General features: G+C 42.4%; 1 long non-coding RNA gene across 1 annotated transcript in view; it reads right to left on the reverse strand.

Moving 5' to 3' along the window:
- Positions 1-235: 235 nt before the first annotated feature.
- Positions 236-21,019, reverse strand: part of LOC113606874 (uncharacterized) — a 37,819-nt gene continuing 17,035 nt past the window's right edge. The window contains exon 4 of the long non-coding RNA XR_003427741.1: positions 236-1,793. This is a non-coding gene — a long non-coding RNA (uncharacterized LOC113606874). The remainder of the gene's footprint in view (positions 1,794-21,019) is intronic.

The following is a 21,019-nucleotide window of genomic DNA, read 5'->3' on the forward strand; positions in this document are numbered from 1 at the left end:
CACAGGTTCGTGCCCCGGTCTGGGAAGATCCCACATGCCGTGGAGCGGCTGGGCCCGTGAGCCATGGCTGCTGAGCCTGCGTGTCCGGAGACTGTTGCTCTGCAACGGGAGAGGCCACAACAGTGAGAGGCCCGCGTACCGCAAAAAAAAAAAAAAAAAAAAAAAAAATATATATATATATATATATGTATATATATATTATTATATCAAAATTTCTTTTTCTTACCATTTGATAACTATTTCAATATAATTGACTTCTTTTAAATCATTTGTAGTTGATATTAAGCATTTAAAAACATCAATCTGAGGAGGGGTCCATAGGCTTTTACAGACTGTCAGGGGGTCCATAGCACACAAAAAAGGTCTAGATATAGTATGGGGGAGGGGTGTCTCCCTAAAAGGAAATCAGGTGCCTTTGCCAGAGAAAGATGAAAAGGTGCTGAGTAGGCAGAAACAACTGATGTCCACACCAAAGGGATACAGAGATGAATCAGATGTGAGCCTGCCTCTAAGCCAGTTAGACAAGGTGTCGGCACTTCCACCGCAGGGGGCACAGGTTCCATCCCTGGTTGGGGAACTAACATCCCGCATACCACAAGGCCAAAAAAAAGAAAAAGCAGTACACCTAAGGACTTAACCACAGAATTAAATATCATAATGAAAAGAGGTGTATAAAGATGTCGCTCATTCTCGAAGGATTCCCATCATCAAAAACAATGAAAGACAATGGTGATACATGAAATTAAATGTAAGCATAGAAGTTAGTGGGACCATTTTTTTAAAATATGCAATGATAATTCTTAAGAATATTTTGTTCCATAAACCAGGATTAGTAATACTTCTCTGTGACACTCTCCAACCCTTTTAGAATTATCTTGAGGACCATTTAAGACAAAGATGTGAGAGTATTTTAAAACCCTCTAGTAGAATAATTACTGTTGGGACTCTTTACAGTTTATAGAGCATGGTCCTACTCATGAGCTCCATTCCACTCCTTGTGATGAGTAATCTCCTGCCTCAGGGCCTTTGCACTTGCTGTTCCCTTAACCAGGAGTGCTCTTCCCTCAGCTCCCCTTGTGTTTTGTTCTCATTCTTCAGCCCTTAGCCCAAATCTCACCTTGTCAGGGAGGCCCTCCCTGACTATCTGATCTAAATTAAATCTCTGAAATTATCTTGCTTGTTTACTTATAAGACAAGCAAGGCAGGAGAGCAGGAATAGTGTCTTGTTACCCACAGTGTCCCCCAGAATCTAGGACAGTTCCTCCCACATGGAAGGATGCTATTAAATGAGGAGTGATCGACATCTCTGTGAAATTGGTAGCCAGGCCTGTGGTACGGAGGAGGAAGCTGAGGCTCAGGGAGGAGAAATGACTTATTCAAGTTTCTGTGGCAGGTATGGTAAGCACATAATTAATTGTCCAGCCTGGAAGGTTTTTACCCTGGACACATGCTAAGCTGACAGGACACGGGATAGCAGGTGTAAACTGAAACAGCAAACAAAGACACCTGGTCACACTTCAGAAGGGGGACTAAACCCTGGCAAGTGTAAGCCATGTTCTTTCTGCTAAATCTGAAGTTCTGTGAAAAGTCAAGGTCAGCAAATTACTTTCCCCACATGCCTCTGCCCCACAGGGAACACTAACCTACGCAGCTCAGGAGCAGCTGATCATCACGAATCTGCTGACTTTATTGTCCCCCAGAAGTCCTGAGAAGGTTCTCACAGCAGAAGCCAAGATTTCTTCTGTGGAGGTAGGTGCGACGGTAGAATGAACAAAATTAAACCTGGATTTCCTCTGTGAAGAGAAGGAGGAGAAGCTCATGAGATCACTTTGCTCTGCAGATGCTGACTGCCCTGCATAGAATCCAGCAACATGCCTGCCCTTTGACCAGGTCTCCCTGTCCCTGGGAGTTCACCTTAAAAATGAGCGAAAGGAAGAGAAAAAGCTAGCCAGGCAAAAATATTCACTGAGGTGGACTGGGGGTGGGGAGGCTGGGTTTGGAGCGTAGAGTCAGGCAGGCCTGGGTTTGAAGCCCTGCTCTACCACTATCAAAAGAGTGGCCAACAGTGCCGCCCAACCCCTGTGCATGCTGTTCCTCCAGTATCAAGGATGAGGTCTGGCTCTTCCCCTTGATTTCGGACTAGCCTTGTGACTTGATTTGACCAAGAGAATGCAGCAGAGAGGGTGCTATGCCAGTACCAGGCCTAGGGGTCAGGACAGTGGGAGCTTTTGCTTTCGCTCTCCAGGAAGCCAGCCACTGTGTAAAGAAGTCCTGTTAACATGCTAGACAGATCACGTAGATAGAAAGAGACCCTGAAAGATGAGAGACCACAAAGACAGAAACCAGCCGACTCACAGCCATTTCAGCCTCCTCTGCTGTGGCACCAGACATCTGAATAAACCCATCTTGGATCCTCTAGCTCCAGTGAAGTTGCCTCAGTCAGTACTGTGTGCAGCAGAGATGACTCACCTCCACCAAGCCCTGACCACATTGCAGAATCATGAATAAACAAACGGTCCTTGTCCCCTTAAGCGATCACATTTGGGGGCAATTTGTTACACAGCAATAGCTACCTGAATTTGGGCAAATTATTAAAATAATGTGAGCCTCTGTTTCTTCATCTGTAAAATGGGATAACTTGAATACTTACCTTATAGGATTGTGGTGATGCTCAAATGTTACATAGCAAACATTTAGTGATTTTGTGGAATATAATATTATATGATAATATGGTATAATTTCCTGCAGGCGTTAAGTTTCTGTAAGTTATTGGAAGGACTCTACTGGGTAGAATAGTATGGAGCCATTAGAATTCATAAGCATAACGTTTGTGAACAACGAACAAATGAAAACTGGTAGTGTATTTGGGTGGTGCGTTTTATTTACAAATGTACCTTTAGGATTTCTTTAGTGTCATTGTCAGCTTCTTAATAATAAATCATTTTAATGCAATTTCCAAATGGGATTAAGTTTTGAAGAAAACATGGAGAAATGAAAACTGTGTATTTGAGTTTTGGTTTTAGTGAAAATGTACTCAAATTTCCTTTAATTCGATCTTCATAAAAAATAAGTTTAGTGCAATTATTAACTAGAAAACTGGTCATTGTGTAATTTATCCAGCGGTATTATGAGCCCAGCAGAGAACTAGGTGTTTGCCTTGCTTTGTTTATTCAACAAATAGCAAGAGCTCAAGGGGAGGGATTTCCATGCTTTGTTCTTTGATGCCTCCCAGCAACTCTATGATGTCAGTGGTGTTATCCGCATTTCACAGATGAGGAAACTGAGACTCAGAGAGGTTAAGTTACTTGCCAAAGTCATTCAGCTTGGAAGTGGCAGAACTGAGATTTGAATTTAGGTCTCTTGAGACTGTCTTCCCATCATCAAAGCTCACTCCTTTGCCCACAGCAGTGCAGACTGCTCCGAACAGAGACTGACCAAGCAAGTTTGTGAGCAGCGAGAGGCAGCACTCTCACAGAACGACAGCATGGAGTCAGGAGACCTGGACTTGAATTCTGGGTCACTATGTGGCCCTTCCCTCTGGACCTTAGCGGTCTCACAGGTTAAATGAGGGATTTGGAAAAATACTTGAAAAATTCTGGAGAATAACCCAAACCGTAATCCCTTGGACCTTAACTTTAACTGATTATAGTTAGTATGTTAGTCCTAAAATTGTGCTACAAATATGCCAATGGTACTCAGTTACTATTCTAAGCAGTATTTGGAGTTTAAGTCCCAAGATTTGGGTTCAAAGACTGGCTCTACTTTTGAGTGACTTCGGGCCAGTTTTCTAGCTCTCTGACTCTCAGTTTCAAGGACAATAACAATCATAACCTCTCTCATTGATCATGTGGACCCAGTGAGGTAAACCCTGTGGAAGAACTGAATGTTATATATATATATATCTTAAATGAAAGACACCTTAATGAAATATCAAAGTAAAATTCCATAGTATATACAATCAGCATCAATCTATCTGTTTTGATGTTTTCTAATCATTTAGCAGTTCTTTGATAGGTAGATATATATATATTTTTTGAATATGTATATACTATATATGTGATATAGATGATATATAATATTCAAAAAATATATTTTTTGAATATGATATATGAATGGCAACATGCCTGCATCTCTGTGATGACAGAGTTAGAGCTAGGGTGGAAGTTGCCCCCAGCTCCCTGCCCTACCTGCCTCAAGTCTTCCACCTGTCATCACACCTGGAGAGTGGTCTTCCCCGTAACCTGGGGTTACCTCTCTTAATGCATTAACACCTTGAGTGAGAACATTTTCTCTATTAAGTATCTGTTTCCCCCCATGAGACCATGAGCAAATCAAGGCCAGGGACTGATTCTTAATTTTAGATACAGCAGCCCTCACAGTAAATGACATAGAGTAAGTAAATAATATTTGTTAAACTGACTTGAACCCATAGAGCTTGGAGATTTCTTTTCTTTTTTTTCTTAATTTAATTTAATTTATTTTTTTGGCTGCGTTAGGTCTTTGTTGCTGCGCACGGGCTTTGTCTAGTTGTGGCGAGCAGGAGCTACTCTTCGTTGCGGTGCACAGGCTTCTCATTGTGGTGGCTTCTCTTGTTGCAGAGCACGGGCTCTAGGCGTGTGGGCTTCAGTAGTTGTGGGACATGGGCCTTAGAGCACACAGGCTTCAGTAGTTGCTGCACGTGGGCTCAGTAGTTGCCCACGTGGGCTCAGTAGTTGCGGCATATAGGCTCTAGGGCACGCAGGCTTCAGTAGTTGTGGTGCACGGGCTTAGCTGCTCCACAGCATGTGGGATCTTCCAGGACAAGGGATCGAACCTGTGTCCCCTTCACTGGGAGGCGGATTCTTAACCACTGCACCACCAAGGAAGACCCGAGCTTGGAGATTTCTAAAAGCAAAAAGTATTGCTTTAAAATTAGATCTATTTTATATGAATAGCAAATAAGCACATGGAAGGATGCTCCATATTATTACCGATCATTAAGGAAACATAAATGACAATCACAATGCAATACCACTACTCCTTTCCTATGATGACTAAAATTTTAAAAACTTGCCATACCAAGCGTTTGTGACCATGTGGAGCAACTGGAACTCTCATACAATATTGACACAAATGCAAAATAATACAAAGGCAAAATGATACCACTTTGGAAAATAGTTTGCCAATGTTTTAAAAAGTTAAACATATACCTTCCACATGACCAAAAAATCTCATTCTAGGTATTTATACAAAAGAAATTAAAGGGCTTCCCTGGTGGTGCAGTGGTTGAGAGCCCTCCTGCCGATGCAGGGGACGCGGGTTTGTGCCCCGGTCTGGGAAGATCCCACATGCCGCGGAGCGGCTGGGCCCATGAGCCATGGCCGCTGAGCCTGCGTGTCCGGAGCCTGTGCTCCGCAACGGGAGAGGCCGCAACAGTGAGAGTCCTGCGTACCGCAAAAAAAAAAGAAATTAAAAAAAAAATATGTCCACACAGGATGCATAGGTGAATTATCATAGTAGATTTGTTAACAATAGCCAAAAACTAGAAAAAATCCAAATGGCAGGCTGACTAAACTAATTGAATGAATAGACAAATTGTGGTAATAGCTATTCAATGAATACTGTTCTGCAATAAAAAAGAACAAACTCCTGACATACGCAACAACATAGATGAATCTCAAATGCATGGTGCTAAGTGAAATATGCCAGACTCAAAAGACTGAATAGTATATAATTCCATTTAAATGAAATTCTAGAAAAGGCAAAATTATAGTAACAGGAAGTAACGTGCAGAGGTGGGGAGAGCTGATTGACTAAAAAGAGGACAAGCAAACTTTTGGGCCTGATGGAAGTGTCTAAACTGTAGTGTGGCAGTGGTTACATAACTATTTATGTTTCTCAAACTAATTGAATGTTATACTTAAATTGGTGCATTTTATTGTATGTAAATTATACTTCAGTAAAGCTATTTTTTAAAACATGTATAGATTTGCATGTTTTTTGTTTTTAAATATGGTTGGCTTTTTGAAGTAGGCAGTGTCCCGTCCGCAGAGAATGCCAAAGAACAACCAAATGGATATCTGTCAGGCATGCTGTAGAAGGGATTCCTGAGTTGGGTGCAAGCCCAGAAGAGATGGACTTTAGACCAGTTACGGTTATGGAATTTAGACTTAAGTCAGTATTGCCTAATGTGTGGTAGAAAGAACAGTGGTCTAGGAGTCAAGAGCTGTTCATTCATTTATTTGTCATTTACTGAACACCTAACACAAGCCTCGCAAGGCTCAACAGTGTTGAGCTTGAGCTAGTTTGAGTCCAATTTCTATGCAGTCACACCTAAAAGAATCCTGACACATATAAGCCCATCACTAGGTATTAAATTGGGTGATACTGACTCTAAGTGCCAAAGGAGGAGATCCGTGAGGGCTTGAAGGAGTCAGGCAGACCACCCACTTTTCTCCATCTCCATCGCCACAGCCTTGGTTCAGGCTGCCACTGCCTCTCACCCTGGACAGTTACAGCAGCCTCCTCATGGGTCTCCATGAGCCTACTTGAACTTTCTTGGGTCCATTCTATAAATAGCATTCAGAGGGTTTCAGCCGCCACCTGAAATTCAGATCTGACTCTAAAAATTCTTCCATGGTGTCTCCTTGCCCCAGATTAAAGTCCAAATTCCTCAGCGTGGTTCCCAGGGCCCTTTGTGACATAGCCCTGAGTTGAAGGAAGACCAGCTAGGGAGCTGTGTGGTATCCCGTGGGCTGGAGTGGGCAGGAGGAGCAGGAAAGGATGGAATGCAGAGATGTTTTCGATGCCAAAACCACCTGGGTTCCGGCACTGGCTGTGCTGTTGCTCTGTGTAACCTGAGTCTCAGTTTCCAGATCATCCAGAGATGAGGCAGGTGATCTCGAAGGACCCTTTCAGTTCCAGGGTTGTAGGTTTATGCTTCCAGGTATGTTTCCAGGCTGCTCCTCTAGCTTTGTCTCTCTGTGTGCCCCTCTCACTCAGCAGACACCTTTATAGAAAATTGTTATCTGAGGATATGAGTCACAGATTATAACTGGCTCAATCTGCAGGAGGCTTCGCAGCCCATCCTGCTGACATGATTCTCTGCCCAGAAGAGCTCGAGAGTCATGTTACTGACCTGAAGTGCAAAAGAAAACCTGGTGAGTGTCCTTTGAAATGGGAAAAGAAGGAATGCACTTATAGCCACTGACACTCCCCTGGACAACGATTGTTCCCTGGAATCCAGCAAAAAGGAACGAGTAGGAGAGGGAATGGTCCAGCCTTTCAGATGGTTCAGATGCTGTGTGTCCAAAGCACTCAAAACACTACCAGGGAGGTGCTTTCTTCCAGTCAAACAGAAAGGTCACTGAACTGGCTGTGAATCAATGCTCTACTCACTCACTCAATCTTGGCTTGACCTTGACAATGTCACTTCACCTCTAGCTCAATTTTTTTACCAACCAGTCAGACACAGTAAGCACAGCTTAAACTCATCAAACAGTTCACAATTTCAATTTCACAAGCAGTACATGTTCATTAAAGAAAATGTAAAGCATGAATAATCAAAAAGGAAAAATAAATTCCTTAATCTCACCATTCCGACATGAACAGATGTTTTTCTATTTTAATCAAAGTAAGACTGCACTCACACATTCCCTCCTGCACCCGATTATTTTCTCTAACAATATATTGTGAACATCTTTCCACGTCACTACATTTTCTTCTACGTTAGGATACTCAGATGTGACTGGATACCCATGGGTATTCTCCAACTGAGGCCAGTCTCTGTATTTTATTTCACCCTTCAAAAACACATCCAATCCCAAAAGAACCGGCAGGCACTGTATCACTGAAGACTTTGTGGGCTGTGGAAGAGAGAGTTGTATTGCTCACCATCCAGCAAACACTCTCAGACACCCCACTTGATAGCTCCATTCTCTCTGTAGTCTGACTTTCCTGCTCCCCCAACACAGCCTCTCAAAAACTACCACTAGTGGTGGTTGTATACATTACTTGGCATATACAAGTAGACCTTCTGGTCTACTTGTATACGCCATGTACCAAAACAGTAGTCAGATGGCATTCCTCAAGGTTGCCCCTTGGAAATTAATTTGATGGTATTATTTATTCATTCATTCCTGCAATAAATACCAAACACCTTTATATGATGGACATTGTTTTGAGTGCTGAGGGATTCTTCATTCAACAGAGGAAAAAAATCTTGGTTCTCATGGGACCTATTATTTTTCACCATTTACACTCCTGATGAAGGAAGTCTCAAAATTTATTTCAAAAGTCAATTCTTTTTGGACCTCTGTGTTATTTCCAATTCTCCACCTCCTGGTGGTAAACAATGCCAATGTGAACATCTTCATGGCTTAGGCTCCCATTTTAAAGATCTTTCCCTTGACAGATATTGTTTTAGTCATAACAATCTAAAGATGCTCTACTGAAAAGGAAGGTAAGGACCAGGAAAAATCAAGTAATTTCCCCAGGGTTACATGTTTGGTTATTTGGTGGCAGATCAAACACACAAACATATTTTCAAGAGGAAAACATGAATTCACAACAGCATGAGCCAGATGACTTTGAGTCCTTTCCCCTTGAACAGCAGTAGCTGACGTTTACAGAGCACTTACTATGAGCACAACCCCAATACACACACTTCATTTAATCTTCTTATGCTATCATTCCCATTCCACAGAAGGGCGATGGACAACAAGTGACAGGAAAGTCTTGGACCCAAGTAGGTCTGATACCAAAGCTCACACTCTGAACCTCTCCTCTACCTGGCCTCACTACTCTATGCGTGTCCAATTCCAATCCCAGCAAACTTGTCTTTGAATCTTAAAAATTGCATAGGAATCTGCTAGTGTTTCTGGCAAATACCTTTTCTGGGCAGGCCAGTTGTCATTAGTCTAAATGTTGTTTAGCATCATAATATCTTTTTTTTTTTTTTAATTTATTTTTGGCTACATTGGGTCTTTGTTGCTGTGCGCGGGCTTTCTCTAGTTGTGGCAAGTGGGGGCTACTCTTTGTTGTGGTGTGCAGGCTTCTCATTGCTGTGGCTTCTCTTGCTGTGGAGCACGGGCTGTAGGAGCACAGGCTTCAGTAGTTGTGGCACGCAGGCTCAGTAGTTGTGGCGCATGGGCTTAGTTGCTCTGTGGCATGTGGGATCTTCCTTGACCAGGGATCGAACCTGTGTCCCCTGTATTGGCAGGGGGATTCTTAACCACTGCACCACCAGGGAAGTCCCTAGCATCATAATATCTTAATAATAAAGATCATTCTCTCTATATGACAATTTCACATTTTACAAACAATCTCACATGCTACCATCTCATTTGATCCTCACAACAAATACTTATCCTTCAAGTCCCAACCAGGCATCTACTTCTCCAGGAAACACTCTCCAACTATCTCCAACTGAGAAGTCTCCCTTCTTCAGCCTTAGAGTTCACCAGACTGCGGTTCTTTTAGGCTGAGTTGTTATTCTCTGTCCCTGAGAATAGTGACCAAGTTTTCTTCACCCCCAATGTCAGGCACTATGCCTGGCTTACTCTGTAAAAGTTTGTGAGCACCACTGCTCACACTAGGTTCCTGGGAGGGAAATGAGGATTAGAAATCAGGGTTCTTCACTCCAATTCCTCACTGTAAGATTTTTCCTACCACACCTGCTTTGAGCTCAGCCACTTCAGGTCATTGGAGCCCTGGTGTTAAAGATGCTAAAAATGGAGACTTCTCTGGTGGTCCAGTAGGTAAGACTCCTAGCTTCCACTGCAGGGGGCACGGGTTCAGTCCCTGGTCGGGGAACTAAGATCCCGCATGCTGTGTGGTGCGGTGAAAAACAAAAACATTAAAGATGCTAAAAATGAGCAGATGAGTGGAGAGATGGGAGAAAGGAAGGGAGAGTGGGAAGAAAGGAAGGGAGGCAGTAACAGAAGGGAGAAGGTATAAGGAAAGGTGAGTAGATAGATGGAAGTAAAGGATGGATAGATGGATGGATGGTTGGATGGATGAATGAACGGACAGTAGGATGAATGGTTGAATGAAAGAAGAAGGGAAGGATAACTGGGTGGATGTATGAAATGAAGGAAAGAAAGAAATATAGATACACGATTGGATAGAAAAGGATAGTGCAAGAATGGGAAGGGCGAAGAAAGGAAGGAAAGAAGGAAGGAAGGAGAAAGGAGGAAACAGGAGAAAGTAAGGAAGGAGGAATGGAAGGAGAGGGAGAAGGAAAGGAACAGTGACTTGGTTGAATAGGAGATTCAGGGTTGATTTATTTAGAATCTCACTCTGGAAATCACACACCCCTAGGAGGATCAGGTATGGGAGCCCTTCTCCACTGAGATTTTGCATTCCAGCCCTTAACCAATATTTCATATGCTGGATTAACCTAGGGCTCAGAGAAGTGAAGAGTTTGTTCTTATGACCAAGGATTAAGTTCGTACAGACAGTCAAACTGGATACTTAGGATTCCAAAACTAAACCTCTAAAGGACAATGAAATCAATCTTTAAGGAAACATTTGCTTTCTAATCTATAGAAGAGACAAAGTTACATGAGGCACAGAATATCAACAAGGAAACAGGTCTTGCTATAAGTCAAGTAGCCCTAATAAACATCTATTTGAGTTAGGCAAACAGGATCAATTTTTATTAAACTTATGTGCTTGGCTTTGGGACTTTCTCTCCCTGTTGCTCTGAAATGCCTATACTAGGGCTTCTGAGACCGTTTCTGAGGGAGGAAAACACACTGGGGTGGCCATGGCCCGGCCTGGAGCTGCTGCTCAGACCTGGACCATCTGTTTTCCTGGGTCCCACTGGGTCTCCCCATTGCTGGGACACAGCCTCGGTTGCAGGAGAAGCCCAGGACGGATCAGGCAATAAATTCAAATGGAGACTGACTGTCAGCAACTTGCAGCTGCTGCCTCAGAGTGACATAGGGGGCTGGGCTCCCACTATCCTGGAGGCTATTCAGGGGGTTGGGGCAGGGCTCCAGCTCCCCAGGCCAGGAGGGCCCTGACTGCCCCAGAGACATGCCTCATGACACATGAAGTCCTGTACTGGGCCCTAGGGACACAGAGACGAACCAGAGGTGGGGCTGCCTTTACAGAGCTTCTAGACTGTTTGGGGAGATGAAGCCCACAAACATCTATAAAATAAGGTGGAAAGTGACCAGAGCCATGTGAGGGCACAGATGGGGAGGGTCTACGGGAGCTCTGAGGAAAGTGAGTCATTTCTAGCTGCGGCTGGATAAGGGAGGCTCCTGGAGGCTCCGTGGAGCTGGAGCTGGGCCTTAAATGCTAGGAAGGATTTCACCAGGTTAACAGGATAGCAAGGGCAAGGTTGCCTGGTCCAAAGACCCGTAGCATATTCGCGTGCCAGGAACTTCCTAGAGGGGCTACTGTGGATGGTGAGTGAGGCCGAGAGGTGGCGGATGGACTGGGTGGGAGGACTGAAGTCCAGCCTGCCTCACTCAAGAGCTGTGGCTTTAGGCTGAAGTGTGGGAAGCCTTTGAAGGCTTTTATGCAGATATCATTTGCATATGTAGATCTCTTTCCTTCATACACTGGCTCAATGATAAAAATCCTCCGGGAGGGCTTGGTAAGATGCAGATCCCCAGACCCAAGTACAGGGGATTTTGATTCAGTCTTTCTGGGGAGTGGGGGTAGAGGAAGGGACAAGCATGGTTTTGATCAGTCCCTGATATCAGGGCTTAGCCTCACCTCTTTCAAATCCTCTATTTACCACATGTCTAAACCTCCATCCTTCAGCTGTGTCAGGGATTGGGGCGGTAGATAAACAAAGCATGGGGCTATTTCCTGTGGTGTGATGTGTGGAAGGATCAATGGGGAAATGTCCTCTACCCCAGTGACATCAACCCCAATGAACCCAGCCCAACACTCATGGGGCTGTGATCACCCCCTTTCTCCCCCACAGCTTCGAGGGCGCAAGAGGGTGGTAGTCTGGCCAACCGGCACGAACTTTGGCCTAGTGTTATCACTCTTTCTGAGAAATTCAAAGTGGCCAAGCAATTCAAAGGTCTTTTATGACCAGGAGGACAAAAGTCAGCTCCAGATATTAGCCATTAATTACTCCTCACCACAACTTGGATGAGATCCTTGTCCCACTTTTACACAGAGGCTTAGGGTTATGCTAACAGGTCGCTGTAGGATGCCAAGGTGTCTTATCAGACTCCCAGGCAGGCTTGTTCAGAGAGAGAAGGCTTCTAAACTCACACCTACTAAAGTTGTGAGTGCCCAGGTTGGGAAGGGGGGCTCAAGGTCTCGACCAGCAGAGGAAAGATTTACATTTAAAACAAGAATCTCCATAACAACAACAACAAAATAGTAATTATGGGAGGTGAAGGATATGTCAACTACCTATTGTGGCAACATCTCACAATATTTACATGTATCAGATCATCACACCGTACACCTCAAACTTTACACAGTGTTATATGTCAATCATATCTCAATGAAGCTGGAAATAAATAGTCAATCAAACCAGGATTCTTCCTCTCCTGGCAGGAGTGTCGATAGCAATCTATATCAGGAACTTTAAAGAAAAAGCTCTAGACCCTTTGGTTCAGCAATTCCATTTCAGGAATCTCTCTTAAGGAATTAATCCTCAGTGTGGACAAGCCTCCAGACACAGAGGTGTTCATGATAGCTGAAAAGCCAAATCAAGCACGTCTATGCTAGCCATTGACAAATTATTAACATTTATTGTATTGGGCTATTGGCAAAGCATTTTACCTGCATTATCTTGTTGAACCCTGGCAGGAGTCATGTAAGGTAAATACTGGTATTTAGCCCATTTTGCAGATAAAAAAACTGGGGCACAAAAAGGGTAAGTAACACACCCAAGTTTGCATAACTAATGAAACCGTGCACCTCAGATTGGGACTTGAAACCACGTGCCGGGACTCGAACCTGGAGAAAATCCACAGTCTTCCAACTGAGATCACACATCTGGTTTCAGGACTTAGTGAAGCTCAGGTTCTTAATGTCTCATCACAGAAAGAGTTCAGTGAGAGACAAAGTGATAGGTAAGAAGTGGATTTATTTAGAGAGAAACATACTCCTCAGACAGAGTGTGGGCCATCTCAGAAGGTGAGAAAGGCACCAGGGTATGGGGTTGTCAGTTTTTATAGGGGTGGGTAATTTCATAGGCTGATGAGTGGGAGGAATATTCCAGCTATTTAGGGAAAGGACAAGGATTTGCAGGAATTGGGCCACCGCCCACTTTCTGATCCTTATGGTTGCCTTAGAACTGTCATGGCGCCTGTGGGTGTGTCATTTAGCTTGCTGATGTGTTACAATGAGCGTATACTGAGGCTCAAGGTCTAGTGGAAGTCGACTTGTCCACCATCTTGGACCCATTTGGGTCTAATCCGTTTATGTCATGTCCTCGGGCTATGTCATCCTTTCAAAAGTTGTGCCCTGCCCTCTTCCCTCCTGCTCCATTAATAGCACAGCACAGCCAGGATTTACAGAAACATGAAAAAAATACTTCTTTTGAAACGAGATTATTAAAAAGGATCAAAATTGATATGTGGAATGATTATAACTATATAAAACAATAATAACAACTCAGAGATTTATTTCTAAAGACTTTAAAGAAATTCTCCAAAATATTACAGTGGTTGCCTTTAAGTACTGAGTGTGTGGATGCTTTGTGGCTTTGGCGGGGTGAGGTGGGGGGGGTCTACTTTTTTCTACTTTACACAGTTGTTTATTTTTTGTAATTCAGGGGGAGAAAATGAACTTCTTGTTCATCTTTAAACAGAAATTTAGAATTGATAATGCAAAAAGATGGTTCTCAAATGGAGGAATTTTAGGCAATGGAGGAGTTCTCCAGGGGCAGTAAGGACCTTGTTGCAGCAGCCGCCAGAGGACCTTGGAAGTTTCTGGCCAGCTCACTTTGATCTGACCTAGCGTCACCTCAGAGGTGTGCAGGGAATAGCAGAGCAGAGAAGCCAAGATAGGGAAAGGCCCAGAAAACGAGTCCCAGGAGAAAATTTCTAAACCGTTGGTCCCAGACCATGGGGGAAGACCACGGAGGTTTTCCAACAAGTCTGGAGACAGGGAGGCTGGAGGCATCTTTGTTTTCCTTTTTCCTCTACAGGGTGGGGATTGGCAGCCAAACCTCAAGTTCCCCCCATTGTGGCCACACCAGGGGGGCAGGGAGGGTGGTCCCGGGCCTGGTCCACTCCTTCATCTCCATCAGTCTCCCACCAACACCTACACGTCCCCTTCTTTAAAATGGACAATTAATGTTTGCTCAACCTAACACAAAGCATGAATAAAAAATTCTTTGGATAACTTTATTTTTATTTGACTATAACATACATCAAAGTAAAAACCCTGGGCTTGTTGGACAAACACACCTTCAAAACAGCCCTCATGCCCCTCCTAGAGAGGAAACTGGAAGCATCTTGCCCTCTGCTGTGCCCTAATTCCACCAGCGAGTGCCAAGGGTTAAGGAGACCTAATATGGGGACTAAGTGAACAGTTTGGCAGGCGGGGCAAGCCATCTGAGGGCAGCGGGAGAGGTAGGGCCCAGAGTCTGGGCTGAGGAGGCTGCAGAGAGCTGGGCCAGAGGGAAGGATCCAGGGCTGCTCGGAAGTCAAGGTCAGGCCAGCACGGCTTCATCAGAGGCCTGAAACTGGTGGCTTTAGGTTGAAAAACTCAGTTAATTACAGACCTTTTCCAACATAAAATAATAAATGTCATTACAGAAAATTTAGAAAAAAAGGAAAAGGAAGTTAAAAAAACAAATGACCATTTCTCTGATGCCTTTATTTTATTTAAAAATACATCTTATTATAAGTGTACTTTCCCTTTGAAAGTAAGCTAGGAGTATTCTGTGTGTACTTTAAATATTTCTGCGTTGTTTGAATGTTTTAAAAAAATACCTGTCTTATTTATGTTAAGTAATGTCTGCTGTTAATTTAGTAAATATAAAATAGAGCAGAAACAAAAAGTGTTTTTTTAACCTAAATATTTTTTATCCTATGTTTCAGAAACTTTGTTTTTAAAGACATAAAGCAGATACTCAGGAAAAAAGTATATATCTTTGAAAGTCCATGCTACCACATTCAGAAGGCACAGAGAGGGATATACACAGTGAATAGTCAGCCTCCTTCCCTCCCTCTCCTGTTCCCCAGCCACTAAGTTCCCCTCCCTGGGGAAAACCATTTTTGCTACTTTTTATTGATTTTGGCAGAGAGTATCTTTGCATTTACAAATGTATGTGTAACCTCCCTTCAGTAATTATGTGTGCACACGTATGTGTGTGGGTGGGTGTGTGTGTGTGGGTGTTGAGACTCTATGTTCTGAAACTTGCTTTTTACATAATTTATCTTGGGGATCTTTCCATAGGACAAGTAAAGAATTCTGTTGGCTGTGACCTCACCGCTACTGACCTAAAGCGCCCTTCTTAACGTCTAACCAGAAACCCTTACAACTCTCAAGTCACTCTAGCAAGGCCTGCACCCCCTTGGGAGAGACAAGGAGGGGGATGGTTCAAGGGCTCTCTTTTCCTTCCTCCCTCCCTCCCTCCCTTCCTTCCTTCCTCTCTCCCCTCCTTCCTTTCTTCCTTTCCTTCTTGCTTTCTAAAGTGAAAACAGCTCATTGTGGCTTTATTCACTCCAGTTATTAATGCAAAATGTGCTTAATTGTAAAATGATCAGGAAGTCCAAAAAAGGAAAAAAGGAGAGAGTAAAAAGTCACTCCCACCATTACCAGGAAATAATCCCTGTTAACATTTTAGTGCCTGTCCCTCAGGTTATTTTTCTGGAATGCACACAATTTTTTTTCACCATTTTAGCCATTTTAAAGTGTACAGTTCAATGGTGTTTAGTACATTCACAATATTGTACAACCATCACCACTATCTAGTTCCAGAGATTTTTCATCATCCCAAAAGGAAACCTTGTACCCATTAAGGAATCAATCCCTATTCCCCTCTCCCAGACCCTGGTAACCACTAATCCTGCTTTCTGTCTCTGTGGATTTACCCTTTCTGTGTATTTTATATTAATGGAATCATATGTACCTTTTGTGTCTGGCTTCTTTCACTTAGCATAATGTTTTCAGTGTTCATCCATGTAGTAGCACATACCAGCACTTCATTCTTTTTATAGCCAACTAATATTCCACTGTATGAATATGCCTTATTTTGTATATCCATTCATCATTTGAGGGACTTTTGTGTTGTTTCCACCTTTCGGCTGTTGTGAATAGTGAACACCTGTGAACATGCATATATAAGTTTTTGATTGAACAGCTACATTTGATTTTTTGGGATATATATTTAGAAGTGGAATTGCTGGTTAGATGGTCATTGTATGTTTAACTTATTAAGGAAACATGAAACTGTTTTCTACACTGGCTGTACCATCTTACATTCTTACCAGTGATGTATGAGTTCCAATTTCTCCACATCCTTGTCAACTCTTGTCACTGTCCACTTTTTTTATTATATCTATCCTAGTAGATGTGAAGTGGTGTCTCATTGTGATTTTGATTTACATTTCCCTAATGACTAATGATATTGAGCATCTTTTCCTGTGCTTGTTGACCATTCATATGTATTCTTTGGTGAAATATCTATTCAAGACATTTGCCCATTTGAAAAATTGGGCTGTTTGTCTTTTTATTGTTTAGTTTTACAGTTTCTTTACATATTTTGGATACAAAAGCCTTATCAGATACATAATTTGCAAATATTTTCTTTCATTCTGTGACATTCTTTTCATTTTCTTGGTAGTGAATTTGATACGTAAAGGTTTTTAATTTTATAGGTGAAAGGTGTCAAAGGGTACAAAATTCTAGTTGAAAAAAATAAGTCATGGGGCTGCAACATACAGCATGGTGACTACAGTTAATAATACTGTATTGTATAACCAACAAGAACCTACTGTATAGCACAGGGAATTATACTCAATATCTTGTAATAAGCTATAATGGAAAAGAATCTAAAAGAGAATACATATATATATATATATATATATATATATATATAGGCATGTATGTATAACTGAATCACTTTGCTGTATACCTGAAACTAACACAACATTGTAAATCAGCTATATTTCAATAAAAATCTAAAAAATACTGTATTGCATGTTTGAAAGTTGCTAAGAGGGTAGATCTTAAAAGTTCTCACCAAAAAAAATTTGTACTATGTATGGTGATGGATGTTAACTAGCCTTACTGTGGTGATTACTTCACAATATATACAAATATGAAATCATTATGTTGTACACCTGAAACTAATATGTCAGTTATATCCCAATGAAAAGTTTTTAATTTTGATGAACTCCAATTTATCTATTTTTTCTTTTGCTGCTTACACTCAAGGTCATGAAGACTCATGCCCATGGTTTTTTTCCTAAGAGTTTTGTAGTTTTAGCTCTTATATTTAGATCTTTTTACCATTTTGAGTTAATTTTATATGGTGTGAGGTAAGGGCTCAACTTCATTCTTTTCATGTAGATATCCAGTTGTCTCAACATCATTTGCTGAAGAGGTTATTCTTTTCCCCATTGAATGGTCTTAGCATGCTTGCTGAAAACTAGTTGAATGAAGATGTACAGGTTTATTTCTGGCCTCTCAATTCTATTCCATTGATCTATATGTAAGACAATCCTTATGCCAATACCACATTATTTTGATTACTGTAGCTTTGTAGTAAATTTTGAAATCAAGAAGTGTGAGTCTTCACACTTTGTTTTTCTTTTTCAAGATTGTTTTGGCTATTTGGAGTTCCTTGAAATTCCATATGAACTTCAGAATCAGCTTTTCCACTTCTAAAAAATGGAATTTGTGGGATTTGGCTATTTTTTTAGGGATTTCATTGAATCTGTAGATTGCTTTAGGGTGTATTTGTTTTTTAATTTATTTATTTCATTTATTTATATTTGGCTGTGTTGGGTCTTCATTGCTGTGTGTGGGCTTTCCCTAGTTGCTGCAAGCAGTGGCTACTGGGCTACTCTTCGTTGTGGTGTGCAGTCTTCTCATTGCGCTGGCTTCTCTTTGTCGCAGAGCACTAGGCTCTAGGCACGCAGGCTTCAGTAGTTGTGGCATGTGGGCTCAGTAGTTGTGGCCTGTGGGCTCTAGAACGCAGGCTCAGTAGCTGTGGCATACGGGCTTCATTGCTCCGCAACATGTGGGATCTCCCAGACCAGGGCTTGAACCCTTGTCCCCTGCATTGGCAGGCAGATCCTTAACCACTGCGCCACCAGGGAAGCCCGCTTTAGGGTGTATTTTTATCTTAACAATATTATGTCTTCAACCCACAAACATAGGTGTCCATTTATTTAGATCTCCTTTAATTTCTTTCAGCAATGTTTTGTAGTTTCATTATACAAGCCTTGCATCTTTGCGGTTAAACTAATTCCTAAGTATCTTATTCTTTTTTGGTGCTATTGCACACAATTTTTTCCCAGGTTTTTTTATTATGGTAAAATACGTATAACATAAAATTTATCACCCTGTACATTTTTTTAAAATAAATGTATTTATTTATTTAATTTATTTTGGCTGCGTTGGGTTTTCATTGCTGTGCACAGGCTTTCTTAACCACTGCGCCACCAGGGAAGCCCCACCCTGTACATTTTTAAGTATACAGTTCAGTGGTATTAAATACATTCATAATGTTATGCTACCGTCACCAACATACAATTCCAGAACTCTTTTCATCTTATAAAACTGAAAATAGGGCTTCCCTGGTGGCACAGTGGTTAAGAATCCGCCTGCCAATGCAGGGGACACGGGTTTGAGCCCTGGTCCAGGAAGATCCCACATGCCACAGAGCAACTAAGCCCGTGTGCCACAACTACTGAGCCTGCACTCTGGAGCCCGCAAGCCACAACTACTGAGCCCACGCACCACATTTACTGAAGCCCACGTGCTCTAGAGCCCATGCTCCGCAGCGAGAGGCTTGTGCACCGCAACAAAGCATAGCCCCCACGCGCTGCAACTAGAGAAACCCTGCGCACAGCAACGAAGACCCAACACAGCCAAAAATAATACATAAAAATAAATTTATTTTTTTAATATATTAAAATGGGAAAATATATTCCCATTAAACAATAACACGTCATTCTCCCCTCCCCCGCAGTCCTTTGCAGCCACCATTCTGCTTTCTATCTTTATGATTCTGACTACTCTAAGTGCCTCATATAAGCAGAATCATACAGTATTTGGTGACTGGCTTATTTCTTTTAGCATAATGTCCTCGAGGTTCATCCATGTTGTAGTATATGTCAGAATCTCTTTCCTTTTTAAGGTTAAATATTATCCTCTTGTATGTATACATCACATTTTGCTTATCTGTTTATCTATCAATGGACACTTGGGTTACTTTCATGTTTTATCTATTGTAAAGAATGCTGCTATGAACACAGGTGTACAAATATCTCTTGGAGAACTTGTTTTCAATTCTTTGGGGTATATATCCAGCAGTGAGATTGCTAGATCATATGATAGTTCTGTTTTTAATTGTTTAAGGAAACGCCAATCTGTTTTCCATAGTGGCTGCATGATTTCACATTTCCATCAACAGTACTCAAACTTTATAATATCTCTACACACAACTTTTTGAATCAAAAATTTTAACATTTGGACCTCTTTCCCTGTCGGTGGTATAGAGGGCTAGCTAATCATTTATGGAAATTTACGGATATACAACAATTTGTTTCAATAATTCCTTAATATCAGTTATCTTTTTAAAGTTCTAATGAATGTTGCCAAGTTGTCCCCCAAAAGTATGAGACCAACACCCACTCTGAAAAGAAGTGGGAGAGGCGCCTGTTCCTCACACAAGGTCCAAATGATTTTTCCCCAATGTCACTTCCAGAGGGGCAGTACAGGGGCTTTCATATGCTCCTTCACAAGGCAGAAGCCTTGAACAAATTAGAAACAGTCCCATTCAACAGAGAGGTCTTGCTCTTAGACCTAGAAGGGCCCTTAGCAAATCTTATTGGAATTTTTATTGTAAAGATAATTTGTCTGTTTTTTGTTTTCACCTGTTATTTTTCTTTTCTTCCTCCAGACTGTAAGCTACAGGTGGCATGGGTCTGTGTGTGGCTTGTTCACTGTGAATGCCAATGTCTTGTAACATGCCTAGCATGGGGAAGATGTCAGAAAAGGTTACTTATTATTAAGATAGGTAGAAGACTGCTTACTCAAAGCTGAAATTCCCTGAGAATAGGAACAGTGCCTGTCACTGCCTTTTGTGCTTCCAGGGCTGGCACAGTCTCTGGCACACGGTGGCAGCTCAGGGGGTATTTGTCAAATGAATAAAGAAAGTGCCTGGCTCTAGAGTGTCAATGGTAGCAGCAGATCTGAAGACTCCTAGTCCAGCGCCCTCTCTGCACTCTGCACCTTCTTACTTTTATATTAATGTTTGCACTGGATTTCTGTCTTTATGGCCTCTTGGCTTCTGTGCTCCTGCAAAACAGCCACATTTCTGCTGCCAAACAGACAAGCATGGGACATCACCCGTCAGCAGTTCTGAAGTCCCATCTCACACTCCCAGATGATGTTCCAGTGGTGAGGACCAGGGAGGGAATTTCCCCATGCGTGCCCAGCCGTGGCCCATCTGTGCCCCCTTCACTGGGATGCTACTCTGTGGGCTGGAGTCAGCATGAGAGCTATTTTTGACTAAGTGGCTACCTAATCTTACATAACCCTCAGCGATCCAGCCAAGGTCATTCGGCTTAGTGCGTGAAAGACACATCAGAGATAGTGATCCCCCTTCCCCAGAGCCCCTCCAGAGCCTGGGAGCTGGGAGGGTAGTGCCAGTGGTTCTGGGCCTTCACTGCGAAGCCCAGCTAGGACCTTCTGAGCACAGCTCGACTTCTGTAACAGTCCCCGGGAAAATTCCCCAAATATCTTGTTTCCTAATATCTCTGGCATTTGCGTAGAATTACAAGCTCAGGATGCAGAGAGTTTGAATCCTCCACTCCCTGCTCCCAACACACCCAGTTCCTTCCCTAATGTGGAGGTGCCTGAGCTGAGGACA

Source organism: Aethalodelphis obliquidens, unplaced genomic scaffold (assembly GCF_003676395.1).
Source record: "Aethalodelphis obliquidens isolate GAN/ISIS:26980383/991018 unplaced genomic scaffold, ASM367639v1 scaffold45, whole genome shotgun sequence".
NCBI classification, from domain to species: Eukaryota; Metazoa; Chordata; class Mammalia; order Artiodactyla; family Delphinidae; genus Aethalodelphis; species Aethalodelphis obliquidens.